At 38.4% G+C, this 15168-nt stretch overlaps 1 protein-coding gene across 3 annotated transcripts in view; it reads left to right on the top strand.

Annotated features, from left to right (window-relative positions):
* Positions 1–15168, top strand: part of LOC124594937 (regulator of chromosome condensation) — a 101268-nt gene that overhangs the window by 72048 nt on the left and 14052 nt on the right. The window lies entirely within an intron of this gene.

Below are 15168 nucleotides of genomic sequence, written 5' to 3' on the forward strand. Positions count from 1 at the left end.
GCGTGTTTTTTGCTGATAAATGACTTCTAGTTTAATTATAAACAGAATTTTGTAGGATTATTTTAATATTGCAAATAGTATTTTTAATGAGAGAATATGGTAACATTTAGCCCTAGATTTTAAAGTTTTAAATGCAAGGTTAAATCTGTTTTGTTATTTCTTATTGAATGCAAAGGAAAAACATATTTTAACCTGTGGTCAGTATCACGAGCAGGCCATTAATCAAAATTACGATTATTCGAAGAGATTGTGGTTTTGGTGTGGAAATACTCAAATGTTTATAAGAAAGCAATCAAGATTAAACTTCAGTCAAATCAAGATTAAAAAGTGCTGCTGCTAACCAGACAGTGGGAGACATACAGATTAAAAATTGGCAGTGGTAGCTTGTGGAATCACACACTTCATTTGTCTATCTATAGAGGAGAAAGTATTGAAGGAATTAACAGTGCATTGGGGTTAAGCTGGACCTGGCTTGACCTGATTCGTGATTCCTCTTTGTTGCATTGGGATCATATTTTTACCCTCTTTCTCCCTTGATTTGAGGCCTGAAAAGCCCTTCTTTTCAACACCTAAACTAATTACAGGTTTTTCCATTTTTCACTGTTGCTTAATGAAGAAATTGAAAATTCCATAAAGCTAATGGTCCAACAGTTTTTTTTATGTTTGAGTTTGTTGCACTCGCTCTGTTTGTCCTTGGTTTGACATGTAGTAAGTAGACTATTTTTATCACTAGCATTCACATTGTTGTTAGTGTTTAACATAAAAGTAAATGTGGGTGTGTGTCTTGGACTTTACTGTGAAGACACTGCAGTACACTAAAGGTTACTGTCACAGGAAAGAAACTTTAACTGCAGATTTTGTAACAGTTCTACTTATGGGAAGGACACGAAGTGTTCGGAGTGGATATGTATTATAAAATCATCTGCAGTTAAAGTTTCTTTCCTGTGGCGGTTTCTGTCCTGTGGCGGTTCGAGACTGTAACCTTTAGTGTACTACAGTGTCTTCACAGTACACTTCCTGTGTTTTTGTGTTGCACGCAAATATTCTACTACATTGTTTGATTAATCTATGCAACATTTTCCTTTAACAGTTTCCATGTTGACACTGGTCAAGTAGGCAGTATTTCTTTGTATTATTTATGGCATCAGAGAAATTTCCATCTAATAACGCATTATCCATATTATGATTTGGACTGTTGTTGTATACACTTCACTTGTTCTACTTTGCAGTAACTACTTCAGTCCCAGCCTGTTTTGTATTGTATCTCTCCTGCTGTAAATTTGCACACCATCTTACATATTGCTGCATGTTCTATAAGAAGTGTTACTCATATCCCTTCCTCATTGTCAATAAATTTGATGGCAACAGCAGGTCATTGTATGTGCTTGTGAATGCCTTCCCCACTGTCACCGTGTAGCTTGCTAATACTATCCACCTTCAATCCAATACGCGATTCAAATTACTTTTTAAATTTAATGGTACAGCCAGCGTAATTATTTCAAATTTATATACAGGTACTTAAGTGATGCAGTTGAAATCTTGCAGTCCAAATGGAAGTTTTTTACTCCGTCTGAGAGAGTTTGGTCAATGTATATGTTAACAACAAACTACACATTGTCCCTGTAGTATTTGTGGAAATCCTGACTAGATGAAATCTTCTTAAATGTTGATTAGACACCAACATCTTCTAAACCACTGTTCGACTATTTGTACTTAACAATCAGACATTATTACACATTGTAATGTAATTATTTTACTGTCAAAAATTAATCATTTTCATTATTTTATTACACATTGACTGTACATCAGACTAGAGATTATCATGCTTCTTTGTTTGATATCCATTTGAGCTTACGACATTCAACCAATTAAACAAAATGCTATTACAAAAAGATTCAGTATATGTTGACATTACTGCTATATGTTACATTAGTCGTTGGTATTCCTTGGAGCCGCACATGGCACTTCGCTCTTTGCTGCACTTGCAAGATGTTGATATAAGTAGGGACCAAAAAAATTCACATTTTGCAGAAAATGCAAAATAAATGCAAATTCTGCCTCAAAATGTGAAGTTAATTAATAGACGCTATTTCATAGCAAATTGTATCCAGATGAACTATTTTATGATAGAGTTCAGAATCGCTTTATTTTCTATATAAATCTGGAAAATGTAACCACTTTTCAGATATTGGTATTGTACATTATCTGATGAAACCCAGTTTGGAAAGATAGTGCATAAGAGCCTGTTTGCAAAATAAAAAGTGTATGAATGCAAAATTGTATCAGTGCACTCAATAATCTGAGGCTATGCAGTTGCAGGCAGTTGAATTGTCTATCTAAAACAAATGCCACCTAGCATTTTATAACGAAGAAATGCCTACACTTGTTTGTTAGCAAAAGATGGTACTGGGTGGCCCATAAAGGATGGTCGGATTTGAACTGCGTAGTACCATTGAAAGGTGAGGAGGGGGGACCACTGCCGGCCGTCTGCAAGTCGGCCATTACACCCAGTTTGCCACGAGATGGCGCAGTGGACGGTCGAGCATCGTGTTTTTGCTGTGGAACAGTTTTTCAGAAATGAATAATCGTTTATTACTGTGCAACGATTGTTTCGACAACGTTTTGGTGTAGCGCGTGATGGACCCATTCCAGATCGCAGATCCATATCACGTTGGGTGACTGCATTCCGGACAACAGGGTCTGTCAAAAGTGGTAAATCTACAGGGCGTACACGTACGGCAGTTACTCCACAGAACATTGATGATGTTAGAGCGTCAGTGCTGCAAAGCCCGCGTCGTTCCACTAGGCGTCGTGCTCAAACTTTAGGCCTCAGCCGTAGTTCGTTGCAGCGTATTTTAAGCCGTGAGTTACAGTTTCACCCATACAAAATTATGATCACGCAAAAGCTGTATGATCGTGATTTTGAGCAGCGAAGACTATTTTGTGAATCAATGCTTGACGTTTAGTACTCTAATAATGATGTTGTGCTTCTTATGTCAGATGAAGCCCATTTCCATTTAGACGGCTATGTCAATAAACAAAACTGCAGGTATTGGGCAGCAGATAATCCCAGAGAATTACACCAAAAGCCTCTTCATAGTGCTAAGGTAACAGTCTGGTGTGGAATTTCAAGATTGGGGATTGTTGGTCCTTATTTTTTTGAGGAGAACAACGCTACAGTCACAGTGAACTCGAAACGTTACGTTAACATGCTACGTAGCTTTTTGGTGCCGAAACTGCGAGAGTTACGTGTAAATCGAGATCGAATTTGGTTTCAACAGGACGGGGCCACGGCCCACACAGCCAATGACTCCATGTGTGTTTTAAGGCGGATGTTCCCCCACCACATCATCTCGCGTTTTGGAGATGTCCACTGGCCCGCGAGATCACCTGACCTCTCAGCCTGTGATTTTTTTTTCTTTGGGGATACCTAAAGTCAAAAGTCTACGTACAGAAGCCCCGAAACTTAATTGATCTGAAGGAGGCAATCAGTGCGGAAATTATGGCAATTCAAGAAGAAACAGTAGTGAAAGTGATGGAAAATTTCGAGGAAAGACTTGTGGAATGCATCACCGAGGAAGGACACCATCTTCCGGAAGTCATTTTCCGTACATGATTTTTTGTGGTTAGTTCTTGTAATTGGGTGCCTGGGAGCATTTAGTTACGTAATTGAATAAAATTAATTTGTAAAACTGATGGAGTTATAGTTATTTAAAATGTGACCATCCTTTTTGGGCCACCCTGTATAATGTGGACACTGATTCCCGTGACAGTGTCCGTTCTGCTGTAGGCCGCTGCCCTGCGAAAGAGGGGGGAGGGGGGTGGCGGGCTTGTTTTGCCACACTGCTCCTCTCCCCCACTTGCAGTCAAAGTTATAGTTTGTTTACACTTGTAACCATCAGCTACTATAGCCTAAAGTGCCTGCACTCTGCACTATAGTGATTGCAAAACAAAATTTGTAACATTTTTCGGCTGCTCCAAAATTCCTTCCCTAACATTATGATACAGTACCGTACATTCGGTTATACTTCTACGGTAGGTGCTTTGTCAGATCTGTCTGTAGCGTTACCAAGCATGGGTTGGATGATTATGAATTCCTACGAAAGGTAAAATCAAAAGTCTGCAGAATTTGTGACCAGCGAATTGGGCAGCAAAAGACAAATAATGTCTAGACACCCCTTAAATTGGCAACACATTCACTTCACCGGCTGGAAAGTGCTGCTGCCTTTCAATAGAACAGTCATCTTTGAAAGCTTAAATACAGACAAACAATGGCCATTTCAGAAGAAAATGGTGTCGAAGTTCTTGCAAAATCTAACCTTCAAGTCAAAAAATTTCCACTCGGCTATTTAACCGTCAGTTCTGAAGAACTAAGGCTTTGTTTGTCTAATCATTTACGAACAAAAAAAATAGATGTGAAATTTGACAAAAATAGATAGCCTACGAATTTTGTAGAAAATATTTGATACACTTTCTGGTCCCTAGATAACAGGAAGGGTTCATGTCCTGGAATTATTGCGTGTGGATAGAGGAAGGATAGCACCTGGCAGAAGAAATAAAGGAAAAGAAAGAACCATAGTCCAATTAAAATTACTTGATAGTTGACATGTCATGCGTTGGAGCTGGTTTCTTCCAGTCAGTGTGTTCGTCACTCCTGAACTGTTTGTCACTCCTGAACTGTTCGTCATTGCCATACTGCCACAACTACTAATCAGTTCACTTCCAATTCCTTGTCTGGCTTTGTTTCTTAATATGTTTGGATCCTGAATGTTAGGTATGACCCTTTTATTTCATATTTCAACCCAAATTAAGTATCTCCCCCCCCCCCCCCCCCCCCACACACACACACACACACACACAATACTAAGGAAATTAACACATTTTATACACAGCAGTGTTGGATATACAGTTATTGTAGTCACAGAGAATGGCTTACATTAGATAAGCTCCACACGACATTGTGAATGTAAGAACTTAACCCAGATTGCTACAGTTGCATAGTGGTTATCACATAAACCTGATGTATAGAAAGTTGTATGTTTGAATCTCGTCGAACGCACCATCATTGTCATGTGTGATGAAATACTGCTGAATGGTTGGTAACGTGGCAGCTTGTGTAGCAGCATGAACATAGTTTCAGGTAACCAATGATGGTGAGAAAATACACTTTGCTTTGAGTGCTGGAATTAAAATATTTCTGTCTTGAGCTTGCTCGTAGAGGTTAGCTATAATGGCCATGAACAAAGCGATCGTTATTGCAGTTGTGCCGAGGGTTGTTGACCGTTTTCTCAGATACATGCATTGCACATCATGAGGTTGTGGTTAGGTTAGGGCACGAGTTCAAATACAGGGCTACAAAACAAGTTGTCTACTAGAGTTCAGTCATTCGTCACTTAAATCCAGCTGTTGACAGACCATCAAGCATTTCCATAATACCTCTCAGTGGCCGCTTCCAACATTGCTCTTCATTACACATTAACAGCGTTTGTGAAGTAATCTGCTGTGTTAGTGCGTTGCCAATAACCCAGCAGTAGCCAGCAGTAGATGTGACAACAGTGTAGTGACAAGTGACAGACATGTACTATAAAGTAATTTTAATCAGACTATAGAAGCTTAGGGACCTAAGAAAGACAGACCCCAAAGACTGGTACCTTTCAGTCCCCCACCCCAAACTGCACTCCTAGTACATTTACCTAGCTTGATTTCTGGAGAGGAACAGGAGAAAAAAGAACTATGGTTCTAAGATTGTACACCCAATTAACCAAAGGATGCGGAGAATCTGTAGAATGGGAATGATTTCTACTTAACTAAGGACAACTACCCTCCCTAAAAAATAAGCGACTTTGTCGGTATTAGGCCCAAGTATTGCGTTCTTTTCGACCTCCTAGTACTTCTACTGGGAAGACTTTTGTGGTAGGTCATTCAATGTCTTTCCAAATTGTACTATTAGTTCCATCCACCTTGAATGTCTGTTCACACAGAAGGTTTGGCATAAGCTGCCTAGCACTTGCTTGATACTTCCAGAGGAATTGCTTTGCTGAGTGTACCTAGAAATAAAAATATGATGTACTTCTTCCCATGCTAGAAATTCTTCGAACTTTTTGGCCATGAACTGTGTTCTGTTGTCAGACGATAGGTTCTTAGAAGGTACACACAATTTCCATGCAAAACATTTCATTCTTCCAAAAGTGATATTTTAATAGAGAGAAACAAAGCAACAAGATATCAACACCATGGGAGGAAAATTATACATAATTCACTGACTGGCCCCGTTAGACAATCATGTGCCTTTAAGCTCTGCGAACAGCTCACCGTACGTCCCATGTGCGTCTCTCTCTCTCTCTCTCTCTCTCTCTCTCTCTCTCTCTCTCTCACCCCACCTCCCCTGCCACAACTGCAATCAACTGCCTGCCCCTGTGGTCAGCAAGCTACTCCAAGGAACTACAACCAAAGACTCCACTAACATGCGACCATAACGCCACCCGGTGACTAGAGAGGCAGATTGTGCCAGTAGCCAAAATGTAAAACTTAGAACGAGCAGACACGTCACAACTAGAAATGGTCCCTTGTACAATGCATAGAATTTGCTTATGGTTTACTCACTTTTAATACTTTTTGTATGATTTTTGACAAAAACTGTCTCCTTTGTAGCATTGCATTGGAGTATGTATCTTCCACCTTTTCTTCCTTTCCTCTGCCATTAATATTATTATATGACACTGGATTAATATGGGTGTTCTCTTCTAGCCTTCAACCCACCATAGAATTGGTTTGCATTCTTTTCGACCTCCTAGTACTTCTACTGGGAAGACTTTTGTGGTAGTGTGTGGTAGGTCATTCAATGTCTTTTCACACAGAAGGTTTGGCATAAGCTGCCTAGCACTTGCTTGATACTTTCAGAGGAATTACTTTGCTGAGTGTACCTAGAAATAAAAACATAATGTACTTCTTCCCATGCTAGAAATTCTTCGAACTTTTTGGCTATGAACTGTGTTCTGTTGTCAGACAATAGATTCTTAGAAGGGACACACAGTTTCCATGCAAAACATTATGTTCTTCCAAAAGTGATATTTTAATAGAGAGAAATAAAACAACAAGATATCAATACCATGGGAGGAACATTATACGGAATTCAGTGATGTCAGTGAATCATTACATTTTCAATCAACAATACCATAAACCATCTGCTTAAAGTAATTTATTAATCATAGTGCAGGTACAAGATTTCGATGGTGTGGTTAAAACAAAGTGGAAGAGAACAATGTGCACACCTCACTAAAGCCACATCTTTAAATTTGAAATCACTTTGACATTCAAGCAGTACAATATAAAAATCCACACTAATTGCATTTTCAAATAAGGATATGCCAGTGTCATGACCTGCCTTTTGCCAAGGATATTCCAACATACATCTATACTTTGGTGTAGAAAATTGACTGTAAATCATAGAGTGAAGTTTGATGATGAAATAAGTCATATATCTTCATTTGTGGTTTGGCAGATTGAAGTCTTACAAAATCGGTAATCCTTCTGATATAGAGCTTTTATTGCCAAAAGAAGTAAACATTAAGGTGTTGGCAATGTTTTGTTGTGTTCAGTGACAATATCTTCAGTGTAACAGCATATAGGGTCCTTTCCCGTGTTACTTGTTAGCAAAGGGCTAAAGTTAGAAGACATTTCCTGTTTTCTTTATTCATTTTTCTTCGTTTGGTTGGCTTCATGTGGATGGGCAGGTTGTTTAAAATTCCTTTGAAATATTTGGGCCAAAAGTGCCTTGTGACTCTTGAAAATAGATGTACAACTTGTTTGCTATTTTGCCTGCCATTGATAAAGCCACACAAATTGGGTAGCTGTGGAGTAGAGCTATGGGCAGACTGCAACACATTATACCCGGATCAGAATAAAAAAAGTGATTTGACATCTAGGAACAGGTAACAGCTGCTGTAGCCAGTTGCTGATGACGCTCGCAGCTGGTAAAATAAACAGTTGTGGTCTGTTTTGTTGTTTGCTTTGTTTCTCTTTGTGGTGAATTTGTTTTGCCCTACAGAATGTCTGAAGCACAGGTGCTGATGACCACGATATTGAGTGCCCAACAAACCGACATCATCATCAATGCCTGAAGCTTGTAGTGGAAGTGCACAAAAAAGTGTGACTGCTAAACAGAAAGTTCAGCATTCTACTTACATTTTGCATAGTCGGACACATGAGTTTGTGTGTTCAGTGCATGAATATTTTGAGGAGAGACAGTGGTACAACTCTACTGCCTCCAACAAAGGTAGTCAAAAGAACTGCAGACACCTTGAAGGTACTGTCATCAAAATTTGTAAGAAGAAATATTGTACAGTAGGGGAAGAACCTGGTTCACCCAAACTCTGGACACCCGGAAAGAAGAGGACAGAACCATGCATAACAAACATGGATTTCTTTCAACATCTATGGATATTATGCAAGAGAACAAAATCCAACTACAAAAAAGCTGTGCTTTACTCTTTGTGGGGCAGAGTTATTCAGTGGCAGCAAAATTTCTTTAACAGGTATCAGAGCTCCCAGTTTTTGTTATAAAAAAATTAATGGACAGAAAATTGTGGTGGAGAGAGGAGACAGTATAGTGTGGTGTTGTCGATTTTTAAGATCTAGCATTAAAGTCCCATTTGAAGACATTGTGTGGGTCAACAAAATGCACACAAATGCCTGTCATCCCATAAGAAAAGACAGGATAGATGATAGAATACAGAGAAGCTGTTCCAGTGGGAAAGGGCGCACAAATTATTGTCTTGCATTCTGGAACTGCATCTGGTTTTGTACATAAATCTTCTCATTTACAAATCAAGATCACAAATGACTACCACGAGGAGATAAACACGATAGGCCATCTGTCATTGTAAAGGATAGTTCTCCATACCATTCAGTTATTAAAAATAGAGCTGCAATGGGAAAAAAAACACCAGTATTGTTGAGTGGTTGAAACGCCACAGCATGAAAATTCAGGACAATTTATGTAAGGTTAAGTTCATGAAAATATTGAAGAAAAATAAGCCGCAGTTCCAACAGTATGTTGTGAACGAGGCATCTAAAGAACATGGCCACTAAGTTCTTAGGATCCCACCATACCACTGCCACTTTAACACCATCGAAGTGATTTGGGCACAGACAGGGTATATACGACCCGGGAAATCCGGGAAAAACCCGGGAATTTTTTCATCCAGGAGAAAACCGGGAAAATCCCAGGAATTTTTTAGAATTCTGGGAAGTTTTCATAGTTTTAGTTTTCTGATAATTTTTTGTAATTTTGACGTAAGAACCGATACTCTATATTACTGTATCCCGCTACTGCAGAATAATATTAAACCATAAAACATAAATTACAAAGGAAATGCGCCATATACAGCAACGACACAGTGCTCATGCAAGCGTCTGCCAACAGCAAAATGTGTCAAATGATTTAGGAATGCTAAGCAGTGCTTCATAACAACAAATTGCCTCCGATGAGTGTGAAGTCACAACTGTTTACATTAGATTCATTTTAGCATTTACGAGCAGGCTCATGCACATGTGCAGTTGAGTCGCATTTGAGTTGTAGATTTTCCCGCTTCTGGTTACAGGAGTGTGGCTGTTAGCTGTGCAAGCAGTCGCAGCAAGCAACTAGATGCTACCGGGAAAAGGGGGCGTCAAATTCATATTCTTGAGTGGGGAAAAACCTTGTTTCACAAAGCGCCTAGCATCCAGCGCACAGTGGTCTATCGATTATTCGTATGATTTTGAAACATATCCCTGTTGGTTTTTGAACATTTTTAAGCACATTTTAAGTTCATTTCTGAATGAATCATAAGTTGATTTTTGAATGCGTGCATGGTGTACGTGATGTCTCTGTCAGGAGAATACTCATCGCATCTAGAAATAAACTTTACACAGACAGAAGGGGACGGGGCTATACGAGCTGAGCGGAGTAAAGCCGAACAGATGAATGCCAATCGCTGTCTGATTATGGGGTTGATTGGGTTTGCGAATGATGAGCATTGTTATAATTCCTAGCAAAATCCATAGATTCAGACTTCCAGAATGGAAATAAATGACTAACAGGAATAACAGGCAAGAAAGATTATGTATTATCTTCTCGGTGTACCCAAGAAAATGAAATTTTGACAAAACTTTTGGCCAGATCGCTACACTAGTAAGGACCAGTATTACAGTCTCCGGCTATCAGCCACTTAAGTTCTATTCTGGAAGTAACATGGAATATGTTTTGTACGAACACACAATAACGCCTAACCGGAAAATAATAGCGGGATAGCTAAATCCGTGATTCCGGCAGGGTTAGTGAAGTTAATCGGCGAACAAATTTTGTCAATGGCAGGAACAGCTGCAGAGTTGGTGGTGATTGTTTGTTAGAACAAGGGAGGAGAAGAAACAGGGACATCACACAAATTATGGGAGAATAAGACGATTCAAAATTTATACAAAAATGTCGTACTACTACTTTTTGATCTCATGCTTGAGGAACTGGTGCATATGAATGAAATGTGAAACTATTTCCTAACATACAGCGTTTTTGCTTGTAGCAGGCCTAACAGGCATTTGATATTGGTACTTCGTGAATTATATTTTGTCGTGTTATAAAAATGACCATTCGTGCCAAAATAGTCTCGTTTATTTGGTGTATGTTACAAAATTGCTACAATATTAGAAAGGCCTATTTTGTTTTATCTAGCAGATAGTGACAAAATAGTCGTAATCAGTTCGAGAAACCACACCAGTCTTGGGTATTATTTGCATTAACAGCTTTTTCACTCTTAGATAACGACATTTAGATTTTTCATGTAGCAAAACGTTTGACGAACTTTGATGAGGTAATAGATTCTTTTGCAGAAAGGAAAGCACGCCATATAAAGCTGTAGCAAGATTAGAGAGAGAAAAAACAAATGCTATGATCTAAGGATTGAAGAAATGTGTACTTCCTTGCTTGCCTCTTTCTTTATTGGTTTTATGTATCCTATATTTAATTTTGTCACACAAAACAGCAAGTTATTAAGTAATAGGCAATAAAGAGTGCAAATTTCCTGAAGAGTTCTTGTTCTCCCGATTAGAAATAATCCCATCCGCTATTAATTGTGAGACTTTTTTTTAAAGATGGGCAGGCTGTCAAACTGGCCAACTTGGAGCAGGAGGGGCAGTACAGGGCATTTCAATTTCCACTGTCCTGAATATAGTTTGATGGTGTCCTTTACAAAATATACACCTTTCAGTTCCACAGAGCGAAATACAGTGACGTGCGATAGAAGAATGCTGTATGAAGAGGCGTGGCACTGCACTTTGGCACACTTAAGACCAAATAACATGTCTTACATTTCCTCGAACACATATGTTTTTTGTTTCAGACTTTTCAGAAAGATGTGCACTACAAGACAATCATATTTTGGAAAATTCGATTTTTTTTTTTTTTTTTTTAAAGTATTGACCTGTTTAGCGAATATTGTAGATCTGGGGCTGATGCGCAGAGCAGTCTGTTATAGTGGGTGGTCTCCACATGACCTGTGTTTACATTTAGTGATTTTGCTGTTTCCCCTTCGTTTACTCTGACGTCAAATGAAAACAAGACGGATATCTGTGGCCGGGAACTATCAAGTGAATTAAAATACTGTCACATGATCACGGAAGGTTAAAATATGTTATTAGTTTCAGATTTTATTTTATTTCCACCTTTCTGACAGCCAAGCATTAATCGCCTTGCAGAACAATTAAGTTATTTTTGTCTGTTTGCTAAAGAAATTTGACTTTTATTAACCTTTTCCGCAGAAGCAGTCAATGTATTTGAGATGAAATGTTTAATTCCACAGTACCTAGTTTCAACTGTTCGCTGCATTTGAAGTGCACGTTTTCATCTTCTAGCACGTATGGCATTATACCATAACAAAGAACCAAACCTGATATGATACAGTACTTGTGCTCCAATTAAATTTACATCCTGAAAACCACATTGAAAAGCTTAATATCTGATCGAGGTCTACTTCATGGGGATTCTGGACATACGAATGTGCACTTAACGTATGCATTTTAAATGTGCACATTTTAGTATGGTTCATGAAATTCCGATGTCCTTGGAGTATCCACTGATGTCTTGTTACTTTTATGATATAATGTATGATCTCTCAATGTCTTACATGTACGTACATACGGGCTTCCTACGTCATGGTAGCTGCGCCAGTGCGGTGTCACCTGTTATCTACACTCTCTGGCAACTTCTGAAACGAACCTATTTCTAACAGGTCGTGGGAAAATATTGCGAATGGTGGTTTGAGAAGCGTTACTTGCAAAGTAAATATCCTTTTATGTAAGTTGAACTATGTGCAGGAATGTACCATGAATTTCTTAAATCACAGTGTTTGACTCTCATTTAAAAATCAACTCTTTGATAATGAGCCATTTAGAAGTATTTTGAACCCTGAAGATCAGACATTTATGTCATTATTAAAAAATTTACTGGCATATTTGTGTGCTATATCTTAAAATGTAACATGCGCAAAAAAGATCAACATTATGTGCGAAAGCTTAGCTTCTCTTGCAGCTTATTAACATTAGAGACCAACATTATATGTGAAAGCTTTTCTTTCCTTGCGGCAACACTTTGTATATTAATTTAAACTATTAACTTTCCCTGTTCAGAGATGTTGCTGTTGGCTGACTACATCACGTGTCCTATGCTCTGAATATCTGCTGGCCAGATCATGTGACATGAGCTATGACTGGCTTACAAAAACACATCGCAGTCTCGATTTCAATGATTTGGAAAGTAACATGCAGTGTCTGGTGGAATTCCGATGTATACTTTCGTAATACAAAAATTCGGAGCGTACATGTTGCTGCAGAACAAAGATATTTCCAAAACGTGTCTTTTTCCCTGAGTTTCATTTTCTAAAGTGGCGGGAAATTCTACACTTGTGTATGAAACCATAACCATTCAAAGAATTGATAAGTTTTGCAGTTCTGAGGGAAAATATACTGTCACTTAACACGGAAAAAGTGTTTTTTCACCCGGGAGAAAGAGTATTTTTAACCGGGAAATCTGGGAATTTTTTTTGCCTTGTCCGCGTATACACCCTGACAGATTAAAAATTATGTGGCAACAAATAACAAAAGCTTCATTTTGGTAGAAATTCAAAGGCTGTTATAGGAAGCAGGGGCACAAATAATTCCATATAAGTAGAGAAATGCTGTGCGCCACACAGAAATGGTTGTTAAAGAAACTTGGAAAAGTGAAGTGAGTGTAGAGTCATATTGAAAATATGATTATATCCTTGTGCTATTCAAGTGACTCGTCCACGGACCAGAGCTCAGATAGTGACAGTGTCAAGGGAGAAAGTGATTCTAAAATAAGTGACATTTGCCCTTTGCCTTAATTTGTCTTTATTTTTGTGCTTGTATTTCGTGTTTTTGACTGACAGGCATGTACTGCAGCTGCACAACAAATCTCACATCATTATGAAGGAATACTCATGTGCATGAGCGTAAAACTACATGCATACTACAGTGATTAGTTAAGTTGTCAAGCAGTTTATATTATTTTAATGTCGTTAGTTATTGTATTTATATTAACAGTTCAGATCCATTTTAATACTCGTTACGAATCGAATACGACAAATGAATGTGATTCATTTTGATTATTGTAAAAACGGTGCAGTTCCTGTTGCTTTTGTTGAGGTATACGAATAGTAGGAACAATCATTTTACACATGGCAGTGTATTTGTTAAGCCACAAGGATATAATGAACCTATAAAGTAAACTCAACACCGCACATTAAAAGGCGGTGTGAGGAGATAGTCCAGTAAGGATCTACACAGCTGTTGCTACTACAGCCAAAATAAGCGCGCATGCGCTGGCAAGCCGACATAATTGCCTCCTTCCACACTCAACTGTACTTCATTCTCAGTAACTTTGTTATTCTGACCTGGGTATAGCTGTAGTTTCCTCTCCTCTGTGAGACAGTGCTAATAATGAAGATATTTCACACTGGCAGCTCTGGTCACTGCTTCAAACATTTCCTTTCTCCACACCCTGCTTTGTCATAAACATGTTCACTTCATCCACAATCTGTTACTCCTTCTGACGTGTACTACTACCATCTTCTATGCCCTTATGTGTGACAAGTGTGATAATATGTCTGTATGAAATGACTTATTCAACCTTAAGTTTATTGATAAAAGGAATCGAAGCTTTGAAATCGCCCAAGCCAACTACTGTAGACACTTGTAGTGCTCTCATTTGCAGATGCCAATAGTGAACTGTAGATCAGTATAATGTGTAATTGCGGCAGTCTGTCTCTTTTGAAATGAGATCCTGCTTGCCTTTTGTTAGATACATAATTTAGAATTAATCTGTAATCTGATTTACTTTTGACGCTCTTATAGTGCCTCATTAGTTTACTATAGGAATTGAAGCCATGATTGTAATAGTCTTCATAAGTGTTCCCTAGTACGCTCTCATAAACATCTTCTAATACACTGGCCTCGACTGATTGGTTGGAGATAGCCCATACTCACCTTGACTGAACTATTCCTGTTGCTATGGAGATGAGTCATGTACTGCCTGAACAGCCACCTTCGGTTCAGGTTCTTCCTGTCCTTCAAAATCAGTATATCTATCCAGTATAATGTCATTTATTTCTGTGTCATTCCTATTATATTTTTGATTTACTATGTTATATTATATATCTGTGATACAACATACCACTGTCTTGTGGTGCTAGCAGACAAGGGCAAAGTTTTGCATGGAAATGACACAGACCACTGTTGTTTTTATGATCGAACTTTACTCTAAGCATGGTTTCATGCAGCTCAGAGTATCCAAGATCAAAGGTTTCCCTCGTTAGCTTTACCAACATTTTTAAAGCAATGATCTGTTATTTTAGTTAACATACTATTGGTTGTTTTGCTCTTTTAAGTCGATATAGTTTAACCAACTTGGACCGGCATTCTAACACATCAAAGAAATGTCATATTCCTCCCAGCCTCGAGGTAATAGACCATAAACATTCACTGCCAATAACTTCCATAGCCTGCCCAAAAAAAATTCGCTACAGTATCAAGTGTGCTCCAGCAGTATGCACTTTAAGTTTTGACAAGTCTTGCAAGATTTTAATATCATCTTTACTTGCTGACTCATATTTCTAAAAT

The sequence above is a fragment of the Schistocerca americana genome, chromosome 2, assembly GCF_021461395.2.
Source record: "Schistocerca americana isolate TAMUIC-IGC-003095 chromosome 2, iqSchAmer2.1, whole genome shotgun sequence".
Classification (NCBI taxonomy): Eukaryota; Metazoa; Arthropoda; class Insecta; order Orthoptera; family Acrididae; genus Schistocerca; species Schistocerca americana.